This window comes from Oncorhynchus gorbuscha, linkage group LG03 (genome assembly GCF_021184085.1).
Source record: "Oncorhynchus gorbuscha isolate QuinsamMale2020 ecotype Even-year linkage group LG03, OgorEven_v1.0, whole genome shotgun sequence".
Lineage (NCBI taxonomy): Eukaryota > Metazoa > Chordata > Actinopteri > Salmoniformes > Salmonidae > Oncorhynchus > Oncorhynchus gorbuscha.
In genome coordinates this window covers 49,133,314-49,158,913 of record NC_060175.1, presented here as the reverse complement: position 1 = coordinate 49,158,913, position 25,600 = coordinate 49,133,314, and the positions used below count along the sequence as shown (strand labels likewise).

General features: G+C 44.9%; 1 protein-coding gene across 1 annotated transcript in view; it reads right to left on the bottom strand.

The window, feature by feature from the left end:
- The window catches only part of LOC124020638 (caM kinase-like vesicle-associated protein), a 99,168-nt gene extending 77,455 nt beyond the window's left edge, over positions 1–21,713 (bottom strand). The window contains exon 1 of the mRNA XM_046335882.1: positions 21,454–21,713. The gene's annotated coding sequence lies outside the window, so the exon portion shown is untranslated. The remainder of the gene's footprint in view (positions 1–21,453) is intronic.
- Positions 21,714–25,600: the final 3,887 nt, after the last annotated feature.

Sequence of the window (25,600 nt, the reverse complement as noted above, 5' to 3'; positions counted from 1 at the left end):
GCAGCCAGAGATGTCAGTCTGCATGAAGCAGCCAGAGCTGTCAGTCTGCATGGAGCAGCCAGAGCTGTCAGTCTGCAAGGAGCTGTCAGTCTGCAAGGAGCTGCCAGTTTGCAAGGAGCTGCCAGTCTGCAAGGAGCTGCCAGTCTGCAAGGAGCTTCCAGTCTGCACGGAGCTGCCAGTCTGCACGGAGCTGCCAGTCTGCACGGAGCTGTCAGTCTGCAAGGAGCTGTCAGTCTGCGAGGAGCTGTCAGTCTGTAAGGAGCTGTCAGTTTGCTAGGAGCCGCCAGTGCCAGTCTGCACGGAGCCGCCAGAGCTGTCAGTCTGTAAGAAGCCGCCAGACCTGTCAGCCTACATGGAGCAGCCAGAGCCGCCAGGCAGCCAGACTCTTCCAGATCCGCCAGTCAACCAGACTCTTCCAGATCTGCCAGTCAGCCAGACTCTTCCAGATCCGCCAGTCAGGCAGACTCTTCCAGATCCGACAGTCAGCCAGACTCTTCCAGATCCGCCAGTCAACCAGACTCTTCCAGATCCGCCAGTCAGCCAGACTCTACCAGATCTGCCAGTCAGCCAGACTCTTCCAGATCTGCCAGTCAGCCAGACTCTTCCAGATCTGCCAGTCAGCCAGACTCTTCCAGATCTGCCAGTCAGCCAGACTCTTCCAGATCTGCCAGTCAGCCAGACTCTTCCAGATCTGCCAGTCAGCCAGACTCTTCTAGATCTGCCAGTCAACCAGACTCTTCCAGATCCGCCAGTCAGCTGGGATCTGCCAGAACTGCCAGTCAGCCAGGATCTGCCAGTCGGTCAGGATCCGCCAGTCAGCCAGGATCCGCCAGTCAGCCAGGATCTGCCAGATCCGCCAGTCAGCCAGGATCTGCCAGTCAGCCAGTATCTGCCAGATCCGCCAGTCAGCCAGGATCTGCCAGTCAGCCAGGATCTGCCAGTCAGCCAGGATCTGCCCGAAACCACCAGCCAGCCAGGATCTGGTAGATCCATCAACCTGCCTGAGCTTCCTCTCACTCCTGAGCTTCCTCTCACTCCCGAGCTTCCTCTCACTTCCGAGCTTCCTCTCACTTCCGAGCTTCCTCTCACTCCCGAGCTTCCTCTCACTCCCGAGCTTCCTCTCACTCCCGAGCTTCCTCTCACTCCCGAGCTTCCCCTCAGTCCCGAGCTGCCTTAGTCCCGTTCTGCTCCTCAGTCCAGTGGGGTTCTGGGTGAGGACTACTAGGCCATGGTCAGCGGCGAGGGTGGACTATCCAAGGACGCGAGGAGAGGGGACTAAGACATTGATTGAGTGGGGTCCACGTTCCGCGCCGGAGCCGCCACCATGGACAGACGCCCATCCGGACCCTCCCTATTGTTTTGAGGTGCGTTCAGGAGTCCGCACCCTAGGGCGGGGGGGGGGTTCTGTCACGCCCTGGTCGAAGTATTTTGTGTTTATCTTTATTTATTTGGTCAGGCCAGGGTGTGGCATGGGTTTGTGTATGTGGTGTGTATGTATTGGGACTGTAGCTAGTGGGGTGTTCTGGTTAAGTCTATGGCTGTCTGAAGTGGTTCTCAATCAGAGGCAGGTGTTTATCGTTGTCTCTGATTGGGAACCATATTTAGGCAGCCATATTCTTTGAGTTTGTCGTGGGTGATTGTCCTTAGTGTCTTTGTTCCTTGTTATGTGTGTATGTGCACCAGTATTAGGCTGTTTCGGTTTTCATTACATTTATTGTTTTGTAGGTTTTGTATTTAGATTCGTGTTACGTTTGTTCATTAAACATGGATCGCAATCTACATGCTGCATTTTGGTCCGACTCTCCTTCACACCTAGAAAACCGTTACAGAATCACCCACCACAAATGGACCAAGCAGCGTGTCAACAGGCAGGAGCAGCCCAAAGAGGAGATGCGTAAGGATTTCTGGACATGGGAGGAAATCCTCGACGGGAGAGGACCCTGGGCTAAACCAGGGGAGTGTAGCCGCCCAAAGGTGCAGCAGGAGAAGAGGCAACAGGAGCAGCCCAAAGAGGAGTATAGTATGGACTATACTTCTTGGGAGGAGATAGACAGGTGGGCGGTCGACCCAGGGAGAGTGCCGGAGCCCGCCTGGGATTCGATGGAGCAGTGCGCGGAATGTTACAGTAGAATGAGGTTGGCAAAGCAAGCACGGCGGCGCGGACGGAAGCCCGAGAGTCAGCCCCAAAAAATTATTGAGGGGGGGCTCACAGGGAGTAGGGCTACGCCAGGTAGGAGACCTGCGCAAACTCCCTGTGCTTACCGGGGGAGTAGAGAGACCGGGCAGGCACCGTGTTATGCAGTGGTGCGCACGGTGTCCCCAGTGCGGGTGCATAGCCCGGTGCGGTATATTCCAGCTCCTCGTATCGGCCGGGCTAGAGTGGGCATCGAGCCAGGTAAGGTTGGGCAGGCTCGGTGCTCAAGAGCTCCAGTGCGCCTGCACGGTCCGGTCTATTCAGTACCACCTTCACATCCCAGCCCTCCGGTGGCAGCTCCCCGCACCAGGCTTCCTGTGCGTGTCCTCGGTCCAGTACCACCAGTTCCAGCACCACGCATCAGGCCTACAGTGCGCCTCGCCTCTCCAGCGCTGTCGGAGCCTTTCTCATCTCCTGCGCTGCCGGAGTCTCCCGCCTGTTCAGCGCAGCCAGAGCCTTCCTCCTCTCCTGCGCTGCCGGAGTCTCCTGCCTGTTCAGCGCAGCCAGAGCCTTCCTCCTCTCCTGCGCTGCCGGAGTCTCCTGCCTGTTCAGCGCAGCCAGAGCTGCCAGCCTGCATGGAGCAGCCAGAGCTGCCAGCCTGCATGGAGCAGCCAGAGCTGTCAGTCTGCATGTAGCAGCCAGAGCTGTCAGTCTGCATGGAGCAGCCAGAGCTGTCAGTCTGCATGAAGCAGCCAGAGATGTCAGTCTGCATGAAGCAGCCAGAGATGTCAGTCTGCATGAAGCAGCCAGAGCTGTCAGTCTGCATGGAGCAGCCAGAGCTGTCAGTCTGCAAGGAGCTGTCAGTCTGCAAGGAGCTGTCAGTCTGTAAGGAGCTGCCAGTTTGCAAGGAGCTGCCAGTCTGCAAGGAGCTGCCAGTCTGCAAGGAGCTTCCAGTCTGCACGGAGCTGCCAGTCTGCACGGAGCTGCCAGTCTGCACGGAGCTGTCAGTCTGCAAGGAGCTGTCAGTCTGCGAGGAGCTGTCAGTCTGTAAGGAGCTGTCAGTTTGCTAGGAGCCACCAGTGCCAGTCTGCACGGAGCCACCAGAGCTGTCAGTCTGTAAGAAGCCGCCAGACCTGTCAGCCTACATGGAGCAGCCAGAGCCGCCAGGCAGCCAGACTCTTCCAGATCCGCCAGTCAACCAGACTCTTCCAGATCTGCCAGTCAGCCAGACTCTTCCAGATCCGCCAGTCACGCAGACTCTTCCTGATCCGCCAGTCAGGCAGACTCTTCCAGATCCGCCAGTCAACCAGACTCTTCCAGATCCGCCAGTCAGCCAGACTCTTCCAGATCTGCCAGTCAGCCAGACTCTTCCAGATCTGCCAGTCAGCCAGACTCTTCCAGATCTGCCAGTCAGCCAGACTCTTCCAGATCTGCCAGTCAGCCAGACTCTTCCAGATCTGCCAGTCAGCCAGACTCTTCCAGATCTGCCAGTCAGCCAGACTCTTCCAGATCTGCCAGTCAGCCAGACTCTTCTAGATCTGCCAGTCAACCAGACTCTTCCAGATCCGCCAGTCAGCTGGGATCTGCCAGAACTGCCAGTCAGCCAGGATCTGCCAGTCGGTCAGGATCCGCCAGTCAGCCAGGATCCGCCAGTCAGCCAGGATCTGCCAGATCCGCCAGTCAGCCAGGATCTGCCAGTCAGCCAGGATCTGCCAGTCAGCCAGGATCTGCCCGAAACCACCAGCCAGCCAGGATCTGGTAGATCCATCAACCTGCCTGAGCTTCCTCTCACTCCTGAGCTTCCTCTCACTCCCGAGCTTCCTCTCACTTCCGAGCTTCCTCTCACTTCCGAGCTTCCTCTCACTCCCGAGCTTCCTCTCACTCCCGAGCTTCCTCTCACTCCCGAGCTTCCTCTCACTCCCGAGCTTCCTCTCACTCCCGAGCTTCCTCTCACTCCCGAGCTTCCCCTCAGTCCCGAGCTGCCTTAGTCCCGTTCTGCTCCTCAGTCCAGTGGGGTTCTGGGTGAGGACTACTAGGCCATGGTCAGCGGCGAGGGTGGACTATCCAAGGACGCGAGGAGAGGGGACTAAGACATTGATTGAGTGGGGTCCACGTCCCGCGCCGGAGCCGCCACCATGGACAGACGCCCATCCGGACCCTCCCTATTGTTTTGAGGTGCGTTCAGGAGTCCGCACCCTAGGGCGGGGGGGGGGTTCTGTCACGCCCTGGTCGAAGTATTTTGTGTTTATCTTTATTTATTTGGTCAGGCCAGGGTGTGGCATGGGTTTGTGTATGTGGTGTGTATGTATTGGGACTGTAGCTAGTGGGGTGTTCTGGTTAAGTCTATGGCTGTCTGAAGTGGTTCTCAATCAGAGGCAGGTGTTTATCGTTGTCTCTGATTGGGAACCATATTTAGGCAGCCATATTCTTTGAGTTTGTCGTGGGTGATTGTCCTTAGTGTTTTTGTTCCTTGTTATGTGTGTATGTGCACCAGTATTAGGCTGTTTCGGTTTTCATTACGTTTATTGTTTTGTAGGTTTTGTATTTAGATTCGTGTTACGTTTGTTCATTAAACATGGATCGCAATCTACATGCTGCATTTTGGTCCAACTCTCCTTCACACCTAGAAAACCGTTACAGTGACATTAGACAATTTTCCATACCTATCACTATGGCATGGGAAAAACATGCTCTTGTTGTGCTTAGCTGTTAGATATTTGAAAAAAAGATAGACACGTGTTTGCTATAATAGAATAGAACATACAGTGCATTCAGAAAGTATTAAAACCACTTATGGAAGTTGAGAATTCATGCAGCTTTTCGCAGCTTTTTGTTAATAATCGCGCAACATTTCAGCACCCTGCTATTCATGCCAGGAATATAGTACATGCATGTGATTAGTATGTGTGGATAGAAAACACTCAGACGTTTCCAAAACTGTTTAAATCACGTCTGTGGCATTTACAGAACGGGCGTTTCATCCAAAAGTGCATGGAAATCTGTTCACTGAAAATGGAAAAATATATCCTTCCGCGACTACAGGCAATTGTTAAAAGTGAACCGAATTAAAGAGAGCCGAGTTTACATTGCCTACAGCTTCCACAGGGTGTCTAGAGTCATGTCATTTGATTCGCAATTGATTCTTGGTCAAACCCAAATAATAATAATAATAATATATGCCATTTAGCAGACGCTTTTATCCAAAGCGACTTACAGTCATGTGTGCATACATTCTACGTATGGGTGGTCCCGGGGATCGAACCCACTACCCTGGCGTTACAAGCGCCATGCTCTACCAACTGAGCTACAGAAGGACCACAACAAGGGAACATCTTCCCTGATGGCTCCGCCCTGATTTTTGGTCGACCTCTGGTCAGACATGTTTTTCTACACGGACAAGAAACAGATTTAACATCGTCTCCTGATCAATTTTATCGCTTATTAACGTATACTAATACCTAAAGTTGCATTACAAAAGTATTTCGAAGTGTTTTGTGAAAGTTTATCGTCGACTTTTTGAAATTTAAAAAATTACGTTACGTTATGAAATGCTATTTTTTTTTTTCTTTACTCGCAACGTAATTCTTAGCTCGATATCTAGGCTATATATGGACCGATTTAATCGAAAAAAGACCCTAAATGATGTTTATGGGACATATAGGAGTGCCCAGAAAGAAGCTCGTCAAAGGTAATGAATGTTTAATATTTTATTTCAGCGTTTTCGTTTGCGACGGCTAACGCAAAATCTGTCGTTTTAGGTGACGGTGCAGTATTTTGAGGGTGCATGGTATCAGATAATAGCTTCTCATGCTTTCCCCGAAAAGCATTTTACAAATCTGACTTAGTGGATAGATTCACAACGAGTGTAGCTTTAATTCAGTATATTGTATGTCAATTTTACTGAAAGTTTGAGGTTTATCAACCTCTATGGTGGCGCTCTTGAGCATTTCTGCTGATTGTGGTCCCCACTTCGGTACCACGTCTTTAACTTAAGAACCCTTGACTTTTTCCACATTTTGTTAAATTACAGCCCTATTCTAAAATGGATTAAATTGGGTTTTCTTCCCTCATCAATCTACACACAAAATCCTATAATGACAAAGGAAAAATAGATTTGTAGACATTTTTGCAAATGTATTAAAAACAAAAAACTGAAATATTACATTTACATAAGTATTCAGACCCTTTACTCAGTACTTTGTTCAAGCACCTTTGGCAGTGATTACAGCCTCTCAAGGCCACTCAAGAACATTCAGAAACTTGTCCCGAAGCCACTCCTACATTCTCTTGGCTGTGTGCTTAGGGTTGTTGTCCTGTTGGAAGATGAACCTTCGCCCCAGTCTGAAGGACAAGGATATCTGTACTTTACTCTGTTCATCTTTCCCTCTATCCTGACTAGTCTCCCAGTCCCTGCCGCTGAAAAACATCTCCACAGCATGATGTTGTCACCACCATGATTCACCGTAGGGATGGTGCCAGGTTTCCTCCAGACGTGACACTTGGCATTCAGGCCAAAGAGTTCAATCTTGCTTTCATCAAACCAGACCAGAGAACCTTTAGGTGCCTTTTGACAAACTCCAATCGGGCTGTCATGTGCCTTTACTGAGGAGTGGCTTCTGTCTCTCTGCCACTCTACCATAAAGGCCTGATTGGTGGAGTGCTGCAAAGATGGTTGTCCTTCTGGAAGATTCTCCCATCTCCACAGAGAAACTCTGAAGCTCTTTCAGAGTGGTTGTTGGGTTCTTGCTCAGTTTGGCCGGGCAGCCAGCTCTAGGAAGAATATTGGTGGTTCCAAACTTCTTCCATTTAAGAATGATGAAGGCCACTGTGTTTTTAGGGACCTTCAATGCTTCAGACATTTTTGGTACCCTTCCCCAGATCTGTGCCTCAACACAATCCTGCCTCGACACAATTCCTCAACATCATTGCTTGGTTTTGACTCTGACATGCACTGTCAGCTGTGGGACATTAAATAGACAGGTGTGTGCCTTTCCAAATCATGTCCAATCAACTGAATTTACCACAGGAGGATTCCAATCAAGTGGTAGAAACATTTCAAGCATGATAAATGGAAACATGATGCACCTGAGCTCAATTTTGATTCTCAAAGCAAAGTGTCTGAATACCTATGTAAATAAGGTATTTTGGTTTTTCATTTTTTAATACATTTGCAAAAATTTCTAAAAACCTGTTTTCGCTTTGTCATTATGGGCTATTGTGAATATATTGATGTAGAAAAAGTATTTAATCCATTTTAGAATAAGGCTGTAACGTTTAAAAAAAAGTGAGTACTTTCCGAATGTATTGTATGTATAAGATTAGATTGAGGCAAACGACATAAGTCAATATAACTGTGTCAGACTGTAGAAGTTGAATATCTTTGATTCTATACATCTAAGGATGAGACTATACTCTCAATACTGTTCTTGTGAAATAACTGTAGCCTTATCTTATTACTTGATTAGATCAAACGCTTTTAAACTCTTTAGACGGCATCTCTGCCGTCAATCATTAAACACTCTGACTCTTATGTACAAATACACTCGTCTGTGGAAATATATACTGTACCTTTACTCCACCCAAAAGCCTGCTATACTCACTTACACAACAGTCCAATCACTCACACTTCAATCTAATGAAAGACCACAGGGAAATGTTTCGCTGCACTCTAATGCTGTTGCCATTGCCTCCCCACACTGTCAATGTCTAAGCTGTGTCAAGACGTAATTCATCTTCTTGAGTGGAGGAATGAATGACCTTGCTGCCATCAGACAGGAAGGCAGGCAGGGAGATAGCCCACTGCGCAGCCTGCTGTGGAGAATGACACTCGTACTCCCAGTCTCAACTCCCATCCATTTGGAATTAAGTAAATCCGAGAGCTGCACGCCATACAACTACAACCACCACTAGAGTTGAGAGGACTACGTACAACCCATGACTTTTCTAGTCATCTTTCTTCTGTTGAATCTGTCAATATGGGTTTGACAATTTAGAGGTGTCCCCAAAAATGTCACTGGAAATGAAGATGAAGGAAGAAAACACCTCCTGCTAATATTTATGAGATCAACCTTTTAAGATTCCTCAAGAATTGTAATGAGGCAATCACATCATAACTTTTGTAGAACCACCATTACTTTAGCAACTGTTTGTTTTGACATTTCTCAAACATGCACATTCACTGTGGACAGATGTGCACACACAAACACGTCACACATGAGGATGAGGAAACTCAAGGTTACTTTCGTAACCCCAGTTCTCTGATAATATAGGTGAGATGTGTATCAGTTATGGGAAGTCCCTTAAGTGGATTCACTACAGGAAGAACCAATCACACAGCGTTTGTGTTGCACGGTATATAGTTTGGTACTAGAATTTTTGTTACGTCCGATACTTCTGACAAATGTGTCTCACGTGATTGAGGATCAAGTCTGTCTATCAGCGCAGCCCCTTTATAGGGTGAAGAGCAAAGTGCCTGTTCCACTTACTCAGTCATTGCTAGAGCTCTCTAGGCTGCATTAGCTCCCCACTCACGCTGCACGGAAGTTAACACACTTGTGTAATGCAACACGTCATGTAGATATGTTACTGTTTGCTAAAATAATGTCCATACAACACTTTTACAATGCAAGACGATACCGGTAGCTTGTAGCTTTAATTGTAGGCTAACTTTCCTTGCTAGCTTACAACTGAATTCACTACCCAATACTTTATTTGTGATAATATTAAATCATAACGCAAAATATGCTGATTTCCAAGCTGAGTTCCAAGTTAAGAAATATCTTCGTCTCCGTCGCCACCAAAAACAAATTTGCTTCTTCATCTCCCTCGCCTCCTATCACTAGATTCCATAGCCACAAAGTCAGATTCCACAGCCGCATTATGCCTTGCAAATGGCACACACTTTCATAAAAGAAAATACGTCTTCTATGCAAATGTTGTTGATCAGTACAATGAAATTATATCTTCTCCTCACAGTTGCCAATAATTAACGGAAGTGATTGTTTGTCATCTCTAGGCCCTGAAATCAGCTAAAACAAGCTTCATAACTCAATGCATTCGCATGAAACTGAAAGCGCGAACCACTGCTTTTAATCAGGGCAAGGTGTCTGGTAATATGACCGAATACAAACAGTGCAGCTATTCCCTCCGCAAGGCTATCAAACAAGCTAAGCGTCAGTACAGAGACAAAGTAGAATCTCAATTCAACGGCTCAGACACAAGAGGCATGTGGCAGGGTCTACAGTCAATCACGGACTACAAGAAGAAACCCAGTCACGGACCAGGATGTCTTGCTCCCAGGCAGACTAAATAACTTTTTTGCCCGCTTTGAGGACAATACAGTGCCACTGACATGGCCTGCAACGAAAACATGCGGTCTCTCCTTCACTGCAGCCGAGGTGAGTAAGACATTTAAACGTGTTAACCCTCGCAAGGCTGCAGGCCCAGACGGCATCCCCAGCCGCGCCCTCAGAGCATGCGCAGACCAGCTGGCCAGTGTGTTTACGGACATATCAATCAATCCCTATACCAGTCTGCTGTTCCCACATGCTTCAAGAGGGCCACCATTGTTCCTGTTCCCAAGAAAGCTAAGGTAACTGAGCTAAACGACTACCGCCCCGTAGCACTCACTTCCGTCATCATGAAGTGCTTTGAGAGACTAGTCAAGGACCATATCACCTCCACCCTACCTGACACCCTAGACCCACTCCAATTTGCTTACCGCCCAAATAGGTCCACAGACGATGCAATCTCAACCATACTGCACACTGCCCTGACCCATCTGGACAAGAGGAATACCTATGTGAGAATGCTGTTCATCGACTACAGCTCGGCATTCAACACCATAGTACCCTCCAAGCTCGTCATCAAGCTCGAGACCCTGGGTCTCGACCCCGCCCTGTGCAACTGGGTACTGGACTTCCTGACGGGCCGCCCCCAGGTGGTGAGGGTAGGCAACAACATCTCCTCCCCGCTGATCCTCAACACGGGGGCCCCACAAGGGTGCGTTCTGAGCCCTCTCCTGTACTCCCTGTTCACCCACGACTGCGTGGCCACGCACGCCTCCAACTCAATCATCAAGTTTGCGGACGACACAACAGTGGTAGGCTTGATTACCAACAATGACGAGACGGCCTACAGGGAGGAGGTGAGGGCCCTCGGAGTGTGGTGTCAGGAAAATAACCTCACACTCAACGTCAACAAAACTAAGGAGATGATTGTGGACTTCAGGAAACAGCAATTGGTCCACTCACACAGACAGCATCGTGAAGAAGGCGCAGCAGCGCCTCTTCAACCTCAGGAGGCTGAAGAAATTTGGCTTGTCACCAAAAGCACTCACAAACTTCTACAGATGCACAATCGAGAGCATCCTGGCGGGCTGTATCACCGCCTGGTACGGCAACTGCTCCACCCTCAACCGTAAGGCTCTCCAGAGGGTAGTGAGGTCTGCACAACGCATCACCGGGGGCAAACTACCTGCCCTCCAGGACACCTACACCACCCGATGTTACAGGAAGGCCATAAATATCATCAAGGACATCAACCACCCGAGCCACTGCCTGTTCACCCCGCTATCATCCAGAAGGAGAGGTCAGTACAGGTGCATCAAAGCTAGGACCGAGAGACTGAAAAACAGCTTCTATCTCAAGGCCATCAGACTGTTAAACAGCCACCACTAACATTGAGTGGCTGCTGCCAACACACTGACATTGACACTGACTCAACTCCAGCCACTTTAATAATGGGAATTGATGGGAAATGTTGGAAATATATCACTAGCCACTTTAAACAATGCTACCTTATATAATGTTACTTACCCTACATTATTCATCTCATATGCATACGTATATACTGTACTCTATATCATCGACTGCATCCTTATGTAATACATGTATCACTAGCCACTTTAACTATGCCACTTTGTTTACATACTCATCTCATATGTATATACTGTACTCGATACCATCTACTGTATCTTGCCTATGCTGCCCTGTACCATCACTCATTCATATATCCTTATGTACATATTCTTTATCCCCTTACACTGTGTATAAGACAGTAGTTTTGGAATTGTTAGTTAGATTACTTGTTGATTACTGCATTGTCGGAACTAGAAGCACAAGCATTTCGCTACACTCGCATTAACATCTGCTAACCATGTGTATGTGACAAATAAAATTTGATTTGATTTGATTTAAGATGTGACTAGACCTAGGGTACATCTTGATTTACCCATATTATCAAGAGATTTACCTTTCAAATAAATGATTACCATTATGTTGTTCTACAGTTAGATTTGTAAAAACAAAGTCAAATTGATTGTATGATTATATACACAGAACAAAAATATAAATGCAACATGTAAAGTGTGCAGGTAAGCTGGGAACTCTGGCTCTGGAGCAGGGTATGGAACTTGCTGAGGGTGAGCTGGGTAGACTGGTACTGAGACCCGATGAGAGCTCACTGGTTGACCCAAAGCAAGTTCCATAACCTGCTCCACTGCCTGACTACCCAGCTTACCCATTGCAAGGTCCACCCCCCTCCTGGGGTCCCGCTCAGCAGATGGGTTCAGCCTTCCATGTAAGTCACCCCCCTGAACCCACCTTACCTGATTTTACCACTGACGTTGAGAAGGACCGCTCACCTAAAACTGTCACTGGACAATCTCCTTGACTCACTTACACAGCTGACTGAGAAAGTATCATGTCCTACTGGAAAATCTCAAGCTCCCTGAAGCACAGATGAAGAACCAGTCATGCCGTCATCACCCTACACAGCTACTAATCAGGCACTCCAGCTCCAGTATGGCCAATCTCATCAGCCACTCAGTGAGATTGGCACCATCCTCACTGCCCCAGAATTGAAAGTTGGTGACTTTCAGGGGTTTCAGAGCTGCTATCTACATGTCATTCTGCTGGTGAGCATGCTGCTATCCTTGGAAGGTGCTTATGGATATGAGTTGAAGGGAAAGGGGGATCCCTAGTCAGTTGTACAACTGAATGACTTCAACTGAAATGTGTCTTCCGCATTTAACCCAACCCCTCTGAATCAGAGAGGTGCAGGGGGCTGCCTTAATCGACTTCCCCGTCTTCAGTGCCCGGGGAACAGTGGGTTAACTGCCTTGCTCAGGGGCAGAACGACAGAGTTTTGCCTTGTCAGCTCAGGGATTCTATCCAGCAACCTTTCGGTTATTGGCCCAACGCTCTAACCACTAGGCTATCTGCTACCTGGGGTTTCCCATGTCGACAGACAAGTATCTCAGAGACAGTTTCATAGAGTTTCAGCAAGCCTCAATCCCTAAAATGTGCAAGATTCGTCAGGAGGGCTACAAGTGTCATGTTTTGTCTTATATTGTCTTGTCATTTTGCTTTTCCTTCTGTTCGTTTTCCCCCTGCTGGTCTTTTTAGGTTCGTTCCCCTTTTTCTCTCTCCCTTCCTCTCTCTCTTCTCTCTATCATTCCGTTCCTGCTCCCAGCTGTTCCTATTCCCCTAATCAATCATTTAGTCTTCCCACACCTGTTCCCTATCTTTTCCCCTGATTAGAGTCCCTATTTCTCCCCTTGTTTTCCGTTTCTGCCCTGTCGGATCCTTGTATATTGTTCACCGTGCTGTGTCTTTGTATCGCCCTGTCGTGTCGTGTTTCCCTCAGATGCTGCGTGGTGAGCAGGTGTCTGAGTCTGCTACGGTCAAGTGCCTTCCCGAGGCAACCTACAGTTTATGATCGAGTCTCCAGTCTGTTCTCGTCATTACGAGTGGAATTGTTTGTTATGCTTTATTTACCGCTCCGATTTGTCTAGGAGTATTGCATATTTCCTTTTCTGGATTAAAGACTCTGTTTTCGCCAAGTCGCTTTTGGGTCCTCATTCACCTGCATAACAACAAGAAGAGGGTCAGCAACTGAGACTCTCAACTAGGCTAGTCCAGCGCTACCATCATGAACAATTGCAGAGCATCTGCAAAGAAAAGCAGACCCCCAGGTCCAAGAGTCAGACCCCCAACATCTACCATGGTGAGTTCCCAGTTGCCTTGCAAACACTGAAGTCGGAAGTCAGAGATTTCTGAGTACCGAGTAGCCAATTGTTTTGAAACTGGCATTACCTTCTGCAACTTCACTGTCAAAGAGGTAAAGAGCCATATCCCAGACACTGATGAGTATGCATCTTGGAAGAAGCTAGTAGAGGCAAATTACCAAGACCTCCATGGGGCAGCACTGCAGGATCCCATTCTTCCTAAGCCTTCTCACAGAGATGCTGAATTGACTCTCCTAAGACACTGCCAGGCTACTAGCTTTTCAGAAGATATCACTGCTCTAACAGCACAAAAACCTGTCCCTCTGAGCAGCCGGTGACCTTCGGCTGATCTTTCACAAGTTTGCCTCAGGATCCTCTGTCTCACTCCACTGGGATTGCCCACGGGACCTAGTCACCCCTAAGCTGGTCTTGAGGGGAAGCGCGATACACCCCTGCCTCAAGTTTCCTATGCCCCTAACTCCATGAGGAGGTGGAGATGGCACCAAAGTCAAGTGCGGGCAGATTTTGGTTTTGGACTCATCTGTGATTACTAACCCACACTACAATCCCACCAAAAGGGGAAAAATAATATAATAATAATAATATATGCCATTTAGCAGACGCTTTTATCCAAAGCGACTTACAGTCATGTGTGCATACATTCTACGTATGGGTGGTCCCGGGGATCGAACCCACTACCCTGGCGTTACAAGTGCCATGCTCTACCAACTGAGCTACACAGGACCACAAAAAAACCCTAGAGCAAGGATCGGTGGCCCAGAGAGCTGCGGGGATCTCTGTAGGGAACAGTCTACACAAGACCAGTGGCCCTCATGTGTCACGCGGCATGACGCTGGAGAGACGGAGCAGGTACGGGGAGTAAACATTTAATAACAACTGAAATAACACGAGACAGGAACAGCGTCAAGAACAAAAAGTAAAGACAAAAACAATCAATGCAGAAGCAGGGAACAGAGCAAGGGAACAGACAAATATAGGGGAGGAAATGAACATGTGAACAAGTGATTTCAGGTGAGTCCAATAACGCTGATGCGAGTGACGAGGAAGGGCAGGTGTGAGTGATGGATGGCAGGAGCGTGTGATGCAGGGTAATCTGGTGCCCTCAAGCGCCAGGGGAAGGGAAGAGCGGGAGCAGACGTGACATCATGCTTTTGCCAACCATCCCAAAGGAGGATGCCTGAAGAGCAGTTAAGGCACACATTAGCTGCACTAATGTGGGGGTGGCTGTTGCAGATTATTTCATGTTTAAAACTGGAAATGTGTATTTTTGAACTGTGTGAAGCCAGGGTTATTGAAGCCTTCTTATTATTTTCATTGAGCATTATGTTGATTATGATCAACTGCCATTTACATTACATTTAAGTCATTTAGCAGACGCTCTTATCCAGAGCGACTTACAAATTGGTGCATTCACCTTATGACATCCGCTTGTTTCCTTTTGCTCTCAGAAACATACATTCAACTATTGTCCTCAGATGATTGAACTGTAGTGCTGAGCGAATCACATGCACTTTGCATTATGTGGGTTGAATGCTGTAACAACACAGAATTAAACAATTCATAAAAGTCCCATGATGGTGTGACTGCCCATTAATATTAACCATCATTTATTAACATGCATGTAATAAAATATTTCAGGCCTACGTTTGTTTTATTTGATGACTTTATTACTTAATTCCAAGTCATCTAGTCTCTATAGAGCTGCTGTCTATGCTTTCTGAAAAAATAATATTTTAGTTGTTCATCAAAGTAAATAAGGCATACTTTTATCACTGCTGACTATTAATCACTTTCAGTGGCTTGCGAAAGTACTCACCCCCTTGGCATTTTTCCTATTTTGTTGTCTTACAACCTGGAATTAAAATAGATTTGGGGGGGGGGGTATTTACACAACATGCCTATCACTTTGAAGATGCAAAATATTTTGTATTGTGAAACAAACAAGAAATATGTTGTTTTTTTCAACAGAAAACTTTAGCATGCATTTTTGCCCATTCTTCAAGGCAAAACTGCTCTAGCTCCTTCAAGTTGCATGGATTCCGCTGGTGTACAGCAATCTTTAAGTCATACCACATATTCTCAACTGGATTGAGATCTGGGCTGTTATCCGGAGAGGAACAGGGGAACCCAAGAGCAGAATCAGACGAGGAGACTGGGATGAAGTAACCAAGGTATTTATTGACACACAGGGGAGAGATAGAGTGCAGGTCAGGGGAAGCTCGAGACTTTTATTTGATTAATTTCACCTTTATTTAACCAGGTAGGCAAGTTGAGAACAAGTTCTCATTTACAACTGAGACCTGGCCAAGATAAAGCAAAGCAGTGTGACACAAACAACAACACAGAGTTACACATGGAATAAACAAACATACAGTCAATAACACAATAGAAAAAATGAGATGACCTGGAGCCAGTGGGTTTGGCGACGAATATGAAGAGAGGGCCAGCCAACAGGTCGCAGTGGTGGGTAGTATATGGGGCTTTGATGACAGTGCCATCAAAATTATATCTAGAATCGGCTGAAGGAGGAGGCAACAAAGCCTCCTTCACTCATGCTGCCAAACATACCCTCGTAAAACTGACCATCCTACCGATCCTCGACTTCGGCGATGTCATCTATAAAATAGCCTCCAACACTCAACTCAACAAATTGGATGAATTCTATCACAGTGCCATCTGTTTTGTCACCAAAGCCCCATATACTACCCACCACTGCGACTTATATGCTCTCGTTGGTTGGCCCTCGCTTCATACTCATCGCCAAACCCACTGGCTACAGGTTATGTACAAGTCTCTGCTAGGTAAAGCCCCGCCTTATCTCAGCTTACTCAGCTCAATTATTTTGGATTTATCGATGGTGACAGTATTTCCTAGCCTCAGTGCAGTGGGCAGCTGGGAGGAGGTGCTCTTATTCTCCATGGACTTTACAGTGTCCCAGAACTTTTTGGAGTTTGTACTACAGGATGCAGATTTCTATTTGAAAAAGCTAGCCTTTGATTTTCTAACTGCCTGTGTATATTGGTTCCTAACTTCCCTGAAAAGTTGCATATCGCGGGGGCTATTCGATGCTAATGCAGGGCGCCACAGGATGTTTTTGTGCTAGTCAAGGGCAGTCAGGTCTGGAGTGAACCAAGGGCTATATCTGTTCCTGGTTCAACATTTTTTGAATGGGGCATGCTTATTTAAGATGGTGAGGAAAGCACTTTTAAGGAATAACCAGGCATCCTCTACTGACGGAATGAGGTCAATATCCTTCCAGGATACCTGGGCCAGGTCGATTAGAAAGACCTGCTCGCTGAAGTGTTTTAGGGAGCATTTGACAGTGATGAGGGGTAGTCGTTTGACCGCAGACCCATTATGGACGCAGGCAATGAGGCAATGATCGCTGAGATCCTGGTTGAAGACAGCAGAGGTGTATTTAGAGGGCAGGTTGGTCAGGATGATATCTATGAGGGTGCCCGTATTTACGGATTTGGGGTTGTACATGATAGGTTCATTGATAATTTGTGTGTGATTGAGGGCATCTAGCATAGACTGTAGGACGGTCAGAACAGAGAGTAAAAGGAGCACATTTCTGGGCAAAGAAGACTAGATTCAAGGCATAATATACAGACAAAATGGCAAAATAGGTATTGTAGCCAAAGGAGTGGCTGATGGACCTCTTCAGCTAGCCGGGAGATGGGCCTAGCACGAGGCTAGTTCCCGGCTCACTGGTGCTTGCTTCGGGACACAGGCATTAACCAGGGGTAGCCACTTGGAGAGCAGCTAGCTAGCTGCGATGATCCAGGTGAAGGGGTTCAGAGCTTGCGGTAGGAATCCGGAGATGTGGAGAAAAAGCAGTACGGTATGCTCTGGGTTGAATCGCACTGTGCAGACTGGCAGGAGTTGACCAGGCTAAGGTCAGCGGATGGCCGTTAGCAGTGGCTAACTGACTACTAACTAGGAGCTAGTTAGCTGGCTAGCTTCTGTTGGAGGATCCAGTTCTATAGTATAGAAAATAGCAGATCCATACCACTTTGGGTGAGGGGGGTTGCAGGAGAGTATGTTGAAACTGAGGTTAAAAATATACAAAATATAGACTAAATATATTCGAAGGAAAAAAATATATATACACGGGACAAGACAAAGATGTCTGAACTGCTACGCCATCTTGGAAACTGTGGAGAATCCAGGACAGAGTAGCAGGATGACGAGATGTGGGATTGGAGACAGGGACCAGAGTCACCAAAAGACCAGAGTGGGCAAAACTGTAATGTGAGAGGGAAACAGCATCAGGCAAGGAAAACAGGCACAACAGGATGACAGGATCTGAATTGTAAGAAACTGCTAGAAATGTAGACTTACTGAGCAGCGCTGAAGTGTCAGGACTGAGTATTTGTAGAGGTCTTGATTATGGAAAAGGTTGAAGCTGGTGGGGATCTGCTCAGACTCCAGCACACACAATCACATACACAGACAGAGAGATGGGAGAGGGACAGAGTACTGGGGGAGCGGCGGCAGGTCAAGGAGACACAAGAAGAGCAGTAGAGGGCATTGCAGGAGCAGATGTGACATGGGCTTTGACCAGGCCATTCCAAGACATGTAAATATTTCCCCTTAAACCACTAGTGTTGCGTTAACAATACGCTTATGGTCATTGTCCTACTGGAAGGTGAACCTCCGTCCCAGTCTCGAATTTCTGGAAGACTGAAACAGGTTTCCCTCACGAATTTCCCTGTTTTTAGTGCCATCCATCATTCCTTCAATTCTGATCAGTTTCCCAGTCGCAGTTGATGAAAAATATTCTCACAGCATGATGCTGCCACCACCCTGCTTCACTGTGGGGCTGGTATTCTCTGGGTGATAAGAGGTGTTGGGTTTGCACCAGACATAGCGTTATCCTTAATGGCCAAAAATAAACATTTTTGTCTCATCTGAGCAGAGTACCTTCTTCAATATGTTTGAAAAGTCTCCCACATGCCTTTTGGCGAACACCAAACGTATTCACTTATTTTTTTCTTTAAGCAATGACTTTTTTTTGGCCCCTCTTCCGTAAAACCCATCTCTGTGGAGGGTAGGTTTAAGTGGTCCAATGGACAGATACTCTAATCTCCGCTTTGGAACTTTGCAGCTCCTTCAGGGTTGTCTTTGGTCGCTTTGTTACCTCTCTGATTAATGCACTCCTGCCTGGTCCGTGAGTTTTGGTGGGCGGCCCACTCTTGGCAGGTTTGTTGTGGTGCCATATTCTTTACATTTTTTAATAATGGATTTAATGGTGCTCCGTGGGATGTTCAAAATTTCAGATATTTTTTTATAAACCAACCCTGATCTGTACCTCACCACAACTTTGTCCCTGACCTGTTTGGAGAGCTCTTTGGTCTTCATGGTACCCATTGCTTAGTGGTGTTGCAGACTCTGGGGCCTATCAGAACAGGTGTTTATATACTGAGATCATGTGACAGATCATGAGACAGATCATGTGACACTTAGATCACACACAGGTCGACTTTATTTAACTAATTATGTGACTTCTTATGTAGGGGCTTCATAGCAAAGGTGTGAACACATATGCACACACCACTTTTCCATTTAATTTTTTTTTTAAACAAGTTATCTTTTCATTTCACTTCACCAATTTGGACAATGTTGTGTATGTCCATTACATGAAATCCAAATAAAAATCAATTTAAATTACAGGTTGTAATGCAACAAAATAGGAAAAATGCCAAGGGGAATGAATACTTTTGCAAGGCACGGTAGATCATGTATTTCCCGGTAGAAATACCTTGCAAAGCAACTACTCTCTATCCCTCTTCTGTCGCTTCTCTCATTCTCCACGTCTGCTCCACACATACTGGACAAGTAGGCGTGTAATAGATTATCGTCATTGTAGTTAATTACCACATTTTCTGAGCTAAACTATAAACTATAACTGTAAATATATTGAATATTGGCCTGTTGGAAACGACAACTCCCTACTACATCGCACAGTTCAGGCTTGATCTGATTTATCTAGAGAAAATGCACATTAAGTTCACAGAAAAAAACAGACCTAAATGGAATTAAAATATTTGAACCGATGTTGGTCAATGACTTTTCTTTTTAATTATAAAGAATAACAGACATTTTGGTTAATCGCTAAGCACTATTGTACTGCCATAATAAAACCGATCAAAGAGAAGTCCTGAATCTGAGTTTCTCTGACAGGAGCACATTGGTGGATGGGGCTGAGTACTCCCCCATCCACATCAATGGGGCTGTAGTGGAGTGGGTCGAGAGCTTCAAGTTCCTCTGTATTCACATCACTAAGAAATTAACATGGTCCACCAACACCCACACAGTTGTGAAGAGGGCACGACAGCACCTCTTCCCACTCAGGAAGCTGAAAAGATTTGGCAACTGCAAGGCACCTGACCGCAAGGTGCTACAAGGCACCTTGCGGTCAAAGACTCCAGACACTCATGACATAGCAGGCAGTATCAGTGCACTAAGTCAGGAACAGCTTCTACCCCAAGCCATAAGACTGCTAAACAATACTGATAAATAGCTAAACAAATGGCTACCCGGGCTACCTGCATTTACCTTTTTTTTACAGTAACTCTCCTGCTCACACACTGGACTCTACCCACACACTCACACATGCATACTGATGCCACACACACACACACACACGTGCCATTCACAAAACCAGCTATACAGTCCTTTCAAACCCAGGTCATTGTACACTGGTGTTAATGTGTCACGCCACAGTGTTTCACCAGCTGCAATAAAATAAAAAAACAAATCTATTCAGTTTCTCACATCCCCATTAGCTACCTCACAAGATTGTAGCAATAGATTGTGGGGCTTATTAGGTTGACTATTGAGTTGGACATACATTAACGAGATTGAATGTGATATTAGGAACTTACAAATTCATAAACATTGTATGAATTTGAATTGATAACATGTCATACAATTGTTCACAATTTTCAAGACCGTTTAGGCTTGTGAACACTACTGGATGAAATTATACAAAACCCTTCACTTGCTTCTCTAAGAATATGATAATGTCATAGTGGTTATGGGATCTGTCAACAAACAAAACAATAGATGAGGACAAAGAAAATGTGTCAATGTATGTTAGTCCATTACTATATTGATTTTTATTGTTACTTATTGTCGTTATTATTATTGAAAAAAGAATATTACTGATATATTACTATATCCACTGGCATGTGTGCCCAGAAATAGTCAAGCATTATACAATACAAGTAATACAAATTAATAGCATGACTGCGTGTAGGAGTTTAAAAAAAAACTAATCTGGCACTGCCATGGCATAAAAAGAAAGTGCCAGCCTCATTGGGATGACTGCTTGAAACTGCACACCCTTTCCATCAGCTTCTCAGTTCTTCTCACCAGGAGTAAAACGTTCTCACTTGACTTTCCTATAGAAAATAGTCAAATATACTATATAAATATGCTATATATTACCAGTAAGTGGCTTAACAAACTCGAACTTGTTGATTAAACTGTTACAGGGGTGTTGAACGCTGCCCTATCGTTTGATTAGCATGCATCAGCATCACTGATTCCCCGTTTTATATTAAATAGCCAATGTCATGCAAAACATGCTGTTGCAGATGAGATTAATGAAAATATGAATGCAGAAAAACGGGTATGCGAATAGGCTACACGATTATTTAGACTACTATCAACTTGTTGGCACGCACAGTCCAACATCACAAGTTGAGCAACTCAAAAGTCAATCTCTTAAAAAAAATATTTGAATAGCTAAATTCTCACTCAAATGTTACATTTTATTCAATTATTTTTGGAAACCGGTTAGGTGCGATGGTGTTTGAAATATAGGCAATTATATAACTTTTTTTCAACAGAGATGTATCGACGAAATAACTGTACCCTTTAGATTTACCAAATTATAGGATACTACCTCAGGATATGCTTCACTAGGTTGTTCACGTGCAGTCTCGTGTGCTTCGTTTAGAGTAGGCTTAATAGCGAGCATGGAAATGGGAAATCTATTTGACTGCGAAGTTTCGATCAGTCTAGTCTATCATAATGCGTAAATTCTGGTGCATCGTTCTCCATCACTTTATCGGCAAAATGTGCAAGCATTATATACTTGACATTAAACGGCACAATTAACCTGATTGGGATTATGTTATAAACATGTAATGCGTTTGAGAGAAAGAACTTCGCTTAATTAAGGGAAGAGCCTAAGTTTCCCAAACAAACCAAAGTGAAAATTAATTAGTGAGCTCAACTCTTTGTGATAGCCTAGACAACTCAAATTGCGAGAACTTACCTTATCAGCAAATGTCTCAATAAACGTTGAATCCACTGACTTTTTCCACTCACCCTTCTCGTGATTGTTACTGCAAGTATAACGACCTTTCTACTTAGCTTTGAACGAAGTACTTATTTCTAAAACAATGCAAATAAATTCCAGCGCTCTTTTTTTTACCATATGTTGTGCCTCTCGCGTCGAGTTCAGCACCGTGAGGGAACGAGGGGCGGAATAGGCTACATACAGTAGGTTACGCACAATGCAGAGGATGGAACACACACGAGTGGTGGGGCATAGAGGAGCGAATTACAACGAGTTAATCTGATATGAACCTAATGGGTGTGGCAAATTAATGAACCCACTCAATTTGCATATTTACAGTGCGTTCAGAAAGTATTAATTCCCTTGACTTTTTCCACATTTTGTTACGTTTAGATTTTTTTTGCCAATTTATTAAAAACCAGAAATACCTTATTCACCTAAGTATTCAGACCCTTTGATATGAGACTCGAAATTGAGCTCAGGTGCATCCTGTTACCGTTGATCGTCCTTGAGATGTTTCTACAACTTGATTTATGTCCACCTGTGGTAAATTCAATTGATTGAACATTATTTGGAAAGGCACACACCTGTCTATATAGGGTCCCACAGTTGACAGCGCATGTCAAGGCAAAAACCAAGCCATCAGGTCGAAGGAATTGTCTGTAGAGCTCCAAGACAGGATTGTGTCGAGGCACAGATCTGGGGTAGGACTCTCAGACCATGAGAAACAATATTTTCTGGTCTGATGAAACCAAGATTGATCTCTTTGGCCTGAATGCCAAGCGTCACATCTGGAGAAAACTTGGCAGCATCCCTATGATGAAGCATGGTGGTGGCAGCATCATGCTGTGGGGATGTTTTTCAGTGGCAGGGACTGGGAGACTAGTCAGGATCGAGGAAAAGATGAATGGAGCAAAGTACAGAGAGATCCTTGATGAAAACCTGCTCCAGAGTGCTTAGGACCTCAGACTGGGGCGAAGGTTCACCTTCCAATATCTTCAGTAAAGAATGAGTGAAATTTCCCAAATACAGGTGTGCCAAGCTTGTAGCGTCATACCCAAGAAGACTCGAGGCTGTAATCGTTGCTTGAACAAAATACGATGTAAATTGTCAGAATACTTCATGTAAATGTGATATTTCCGTTTTTTAAATTTATTAGCAAACATTTCTAAAAAACAGTTTTGTCATTATGCTTTGTCATTATGGTGTATTGTGTGTAGGTTGATGGGGGATCTAAAAAAAAATTTTTTAGAATAAGGCTGTAACATAATAAAATGTGGAAAAAGTCAAGGGGTCTGAATATTTTCCGAATGCACTATATATATGGAATCAATAGTTACTGCACGACTACAATAAGTGTCCTGTGCCACAAGCATTTAGTGTGGTGCCTCAAGGGTCATATTGGGTCGATATCTTAATTGATATTAAATGTAGGACTACCTCACTTTCAGTGTCATTCATGCTCTGTGCATGTATTATAGTTTATAATACAAGTACACAGAAAGTAAAACTCTGTAATTACTTGACAATCAACATTTATGATTAATAATTTTAGCAGTCTGAAACCTTCAGGCATCTATTTAGAACAGTGGCGGTCGGTGCTGTTAAAGAGAGGGAGGATGATTTTTACAATTATTTCTATTACATCATATTGGATGACTGTCATTCATATTCTATTCAATGTAATATCGATGTAACCTCTCCAAGCCAAACCTTCATACCATAACTGCTAAATGAAACACAGTGTACATCATAGTCATCATAGCTACTAGAACCATGTATTGCATCTTGCTCATCCATATATTTATATGTACATATTATTATTCCACCCCTTTACATTTGTGTGTATAATGTAGTTGCTGTCAATTTGTTAGAATATTTGTTAGATATTACTGCACTATCGGAACTAGAAGCACAAGCATTTTGCTACACTCGCATTAACATCTGCTAACCATGTGTATGTGACAAATACAATTTGATTTGATTTGAATTTGAACTAACGTGCTAATAAACCCGCTACAATAACACAGTACAATGTACATCAAGCAGTTTTGCAGTTACTCTGGCCGGCCCCTGTGGCAATAAATTAATTTAACCGAAAGCTTAACGTAACTTGGAAGAGTTCCAGCACAGATAGAATGATAAGCCAGATATTTCACCGGATGTATAAGTGAAGCATCCGGTTGGCGTTTCCACTCACTAGCAAATATTGTGATGAGAGGACGCCCAGTGGAAGGCAGTGGGAGAAGATGGAGCGAGACATTTGGCCGACATTTTGCACATTTTCTCATCAATGAAACATTTGATTTCAATACAGTTTTCTGTGCCCAAAACTAGAATCTGTTATGAAGAGTGGACTAAGTTGTAGAGTTTATCCTTTGCCAAAAACACTTTTTTAAAGTGTTGTTTAGAAGGAGTGCAAGGGTGATTTGACTTAATGCAAACTCTCACTTCACAGAGTAGGCATTGCCTGACAGAAATATGCAAATACTTGCTAGAACGCAAGCTCTTAACTGGCTCCGCCCCTCTCCTTGCTTGTTCTGCACACTGTGACTAATTTGTTCCCATTGGAAATGACAGACTGTGGTCTATCTTGGGTTAGTTATACAAATCTTTGGTTCCAGTGTTGGATAGCCTTAGCCAGCTAGCTAACATTATTCTCTGAGTAGTTAGCTAGCTGCATTAGCTAGCTAAGTAAGTGAAAGTTAAAAAAATATACGACAAAATATAGCTAGCTCTCTCTCTCTCTCGCTCGCTCTCTCACTCTGCTGCTTCTCCTTATTTTTCGAATAAATTAATTTGTTGAAAACTGTTAAACTATTGTCTTTCTTTGTCTTTGAGTCAACTACTCCCCACATGTTATGCCCTGCAGTGCTAGCTATGGTTTCAGTACTAAATTCATCCCCTGATCCTTTGATTGGTTGGACAATATGTCAGTTCATTCTGCAAGAAATCTGATAGGACGTTGTCATAATTACTGTGTAAGTCTATGGAAGAGAGTGAGAATTATGAGCCTCCTAGGTTATGTATTGAAGTCAATATCCCTAGAGGAGGATGGAAAATAGATGTCCTCCGGCTACACCATGGTGCTACCCAGAGAGTGCTGTTGAGGCTAATGTAGACCTTCACTAAAAAACATTGGGTTTTAATCAGTTATTTGTTTACGTGATTATATTTAGTATCGGTTTTCTGAAATTCACTGAGTAGGATGGTCGTTCCCTTCCTCCTCTGAGGAGCCTCCACTAACTCATACTCTCTACAGTACCAACCTCCAGCAATCACACGGGCATTCTTTTTACATGTGTCACCTCGCATGCAGCCAACTCAAAGCCAAATAACTAAGAGAAGTTGTGTTGAAAAGAGCTGTTAAAGGCAAATCAAAGACCCTGTAGGCTCTGGGCTGCTGATTAGAAGAGGCTCCCCTGTCGCTCATGTGTGCAAACTGGGACTGAGGGGATGTCAGTGGTGGTGTCAGGCTTAATCCTATTCCACTGTAGTGGAGATCCACATCAGAGGAGCACCTAGCTGGGTTAAAGGGCGAATACAGGTTACTGTGTATATATATATATATATTATATATATATATATATATATATACACACATTTTTAAGATCTATACTATACCTGTCCCCACTATGCATAGTTGGATCTTATAGTGTGATCGCCAGCCTTGTCTAAACTTCAATGCGCAGAAAGAAATACACTGTTTCCACAAGGCATTGGATTGTTGTTGGAAATTAAGTAAACCTCTAACATTTTGCTACTTAACCAAACCCCCCTAGGGTCTCCATTTCCATGCTGATTACAGATGAAGCATAATAGAACATTTTTTATATAAGTGCGTTCCCATGCTGCAAGAGAAGGAAAGATGTTAATTCAACAAGACATCATAGTAGATCCAATGAAGACAATGAATCTCCCTTTTCATACAAGAAAACTGTCATACTACATGATGCATCTTTCTGGAACTTTCAACTCAGATGACAGTGATGTTTAATTGATATTGGAGAAAACATCGAATTAACAAACGATAAGGCATTGAATGGCCCATTTTACCAGTGCACTAAAGCATACAATAAAAAAACAAGCCTGGCATATTTTTAAATCAATATCCAATTTATTT